The sequence below is a fragment of the Lycium ferocissimum genome, chromosome 3, assembly GCF_029784015.1.
Source record: "Lycium ferocissimum isolate CSIRO_LF1 chromosome 3, AGI_CSIRO_Lferr_CH_V1, whole genome shotgun sequence".
Taxonomy (NCBI): domain Eukaryota; kingdom Viridiplantae; phylum Streptophyta; class Magnoliopsida; order Solanales; family Solanaceae; genus Lycium; species Lycium ferocissimum.
In genome coordinates, this window is record NC_081344.1 from 13,962,888 (window position 1) to 13,966,601 (window position 3,714).

Sequence of the window (3,714 nt, forward strand, 5' to 3'; positions counted from 1 at the left end):
TGTATTTGGGTTAGTTTGGGATTTAAGCTTACCTGATTTGATCCAAACTTGTAAATATTTGTGTAGTTATTTTATTTGTCTTTATTTATTTTCTTAGTTTTTGTAAATGACATCATATAATGAAAATTGGTCGGATGGTAGTTGTTCATACTTTGATGACCCTTGTCCTTATTGTGGAGGACCACACTCATGGCAAAATTATTTGAATTCTCCCGGAGGCGGATTGTGCGCACAATCCCAAACCTATGAGTGGAGTATTTGTGATCGGTGTGGTGGTCAAAATGGTCATTGGAATAATTGTGCTTATTTGTCCTTCCCTTCCCCGAACCCCCACTATGACGATTCTACTTTTGATTTTGATGATAATGGGGATATGAAAGTGGAAGAAGTCTTAAATGCTCAAAATGAGAGGATAATGCTCATGTTGGAGACCATTCTTGAAAAAGAGGAAAAGTTGAACTTAGCACTCGAGGACTTGAGGCAACCACTTAATGACTTGAGGCAAACAATTAATTGTAATGACAAAGCTATTCACACCTTGGAGGATCAAATGAAATTATTGGTTGAGGCTCATAACGCTCACCAACTTGAGGGTGTTGAAAGTAGACAAGAAAGTGTCCAAAACATGAATTTCTCCATGGGTGGATTTTTACAAGCTTTGAACGGCTCTCACCATGATGAAGAACTTGAAAAAGTGGAAATTGTGAGCCAAGATTGGCTTATGAATCAAGCTCAACAACTTGGAATCTATGGGGATCACTATGAAGGCATTTCATGGATGATGGAAGAATTTCTTAAATTGCATGTTGAGCGAAGTCAAGAAATGGCGCTACTTGAAATTGCTATCCAGGAATTGGAGGCCGAATTAAATGCAAAAATTGAGGCATGTGATGCTCAATATCAAAGGGACATGGATAGTAGTTTTGAGTTGGTTTCCAATGAAGAAGAGGTAAAGATTGATTTTCAAGAGCTAATGGTGAATTGCCAACCGACCAAACCAAAAATAATGCAAGATGTCGAGATTGAAGAAATGATACTAGAGTTGAATGAAAAAATTCATAAAATAACTTTTGAAGACCCTAGTGAATTTTTTGGCGAGGATGTCAAAATCCATGCAAGTTTGAAAGTTGAGCGCATTGTACCGCATTCTAATCATTTTTCAACATTGTGCTTGATATGGAAATTGAACCACCCGAGCCTATGGAGGAATTTGGGTGATGAAGAAGAAGGTGTTTTCATTTTGAAGTTTCCTATGCCGAGAAAACAAAATGACATCCCTCACTTAAAGGCCAAAAAGTGCAAGATGCGACACCCGAGAGTTGGCCTCTTTGCTTTCCTACCACCGCCTCATGAGCTTCATCGTATTCTTGATTCCAAGTTGGGGTGACAATTCATATCCTCTAAGTGGAGTAAAAAGTGGTAAAGTTAACTCATGTCATGCCACGACGTTAAATGCGGCACTTTATGGGAGGCAACCCATGTTTTCTTAATTTTTTTGTTTAATTTTGCAATTATAATTTTTAGGTAAGTTTTTCTTAGTATTTTTAATCATTCTACCAAGTTTCATTATTTTTGGACTTCATTTGGACAAGATTATGGAGTTGCGATGTGGAAGATTTTGCATTGCACAATTGTGCTAAAAGTCCATGACACAGTTTGTGCATTGCACAGTTTATATGCTAAAAGTCCATGACACAGGTGCAATTCTATCTTTAGTATTCTAGGAAGTAGCATGTTCAAGAAACACAAATTCTGTTTTAAACAAACAAGCCCACACATACGGACCCCATGCTTCAGGTAAGTGACTATGGTACCTGACTTGTTTTAGAAAAGAACTTCACCAATTTCCTCTCTTTTAAGTCCTCTGCCTTCGCACTAACACACAACAAACAAACTCACTCCACGTTCACTCATAACTCCACCGCCAGTTGAGGCTTTCAGTAGTGCTGAGTTAAGTTCTCTTTTCTCTCCCTCTCTCCTCTTCTCTCTTTCTCTCTTCGCCTCAATTTCTTTGTTGGCAGTTTTTTTTTCCCTCTCTTTTACTATGGCTTGTTTGAATGTGAGTTTAGAGCTTAAATTGTGAAATTTTGTTTTTGTTGGTTGATTGATAGGTGGCTTTGAGTGATTGAACTATAATTTCCATAAAATTGGGAGGGTAATTCAATTATTAAATTGTCACAAAGAACTTATTTAAAGTGAAGCACACAAACTACTCGACAAATTGTCTGAGAGAAAAAATGATTCGCCGGTGAAGTCTGAGTAACCGAGCGCTATTAGGAGTTGACATTGAGTAAGTTTTGGGGTAGTTTGGCCTGGTTTTAAAGTGTTTATTTAGATTGCTTGAGCTATACATTTCAACTATTGAAAGAGACCACCCGTTTGGTGTCAAAGTGTAGCTAGGCTTGCTAGTATCCATCTCGTTGCTTCACTAAATTCAATTAAGGTGCTGAACTAGCTATGGCATATTGTGATTATTTACTTGGTGTTCTTGAATTGCTAAGAGTATGAATATTTGAGTCACTGTGCCCTGCATATAATACTTCTTTGATCATTACATCTGATTACATTGAAATCATTGACCGAAGTTACATTGAAATTGTTTGTAAACTGTCTAGGCTAATAAGGAGTATCTTGATATTGCCCAAGTCTAAGTGACACAGGGATATAAATTGAGGCATGAACACCTCAAAATGATTACATTGACATGTGAAATGGGGACCTTACTGTATAGGTTAAAAGAAAGGTGAGATTAGTGCAATGCAACCTCTGCATTAAAATTAAAAGATAATTGCAGAGATACTGAAACTTGGCAGCAAATAGTATAGTCCTCTACGGCTTGTCTTTTTCATTTCTAAACATTCCTTTGGCCTTCATGAAACATTTGACAGTGTTAAGAAATCTTCTTTGCTATGATTGGAGCTAATTTTGTTATGAGTTGTTGATTGTGTTAGAACTCAGCATCCTGGAAGATTTAATGAGGAACGGATCAAGTCATGGAGGACGAAGTTTCTGATGCTACCATAGCAACAGGGAGTCACTTCTAACTTTGGTTTTAACTGTGTAGTTACATTAGGGGGAACACAACATTTTTAAGTTGGGAGTGAGACTTCATTTTGATGGATATTTTTGTGATGGGGTGTGATATGTCATGGTGGATGATAATTTGGTAGATTGATTTTATTTTGGTATTTTTTAATGACATTTATATTAGTATGATTTTGTTTCTTTTTTCACTAGCTTCTTTATTTTATTTTTTGTAGTTTAGTGTAGAAATGACGTTGGGATGTGATTTTTGCTCCTTGGCCAATTTTGGCTTGCTTGGTACCAACACATTTAAACCTTGGCGTATGAATTCTTGATTTTTGAAAAAGAAACACGATTGAAGTAAGGATTCTTGTGGTGACTTTTAGACTCAATTTTTGGCTCTTACTTTCACTAATTAGTCTCTTTAGGCTATGAGTAACTTGTTGAGTTCATTTGTTTCAATTGGTTCTTGGATACATATTCTACTTGAGTTTTCATGTGCCATGTGTGGTGAGGTTTAGTTGTGAGTTCTTTTGCATTACTTGTGGTCTAGAACTTGCCCGGAATGTGTTTCAAGGCGAAATTCTAGGTTACACTTACTTTGAAAAATGATGTTAGGCCTTCTTTGGATTGTTTTTTGCCTTAAATTTCCTACCCTTGCTTATTTTCCCTAGTCAACCCCTTTTGAGC

At 36.8% G+C, this 3,714-nt stretch overlaps 1 long non-coding RNA gene across 1 annotated transcript; it reads left to right on the forward strand.

Moving 5' to 3' along the window:
• Nucleotides 1–2,577: 2,577 nt before the first annotated feature.
• On the forward strand, nucleotides 2,578–3,216 carry LOC132049793 (uncharacterized). The gene is made up of 2 exons (XR_009413154.1): nucleotides 2,578–2,743; nucleotides 2,959–3,216. It is a non-coding gene; the product is annotated as an uncharacterized LOC132049793 (long non-coding RNA).
• Nucleotides 3,217–3,714: the final 498 nt, after the last annotated feature.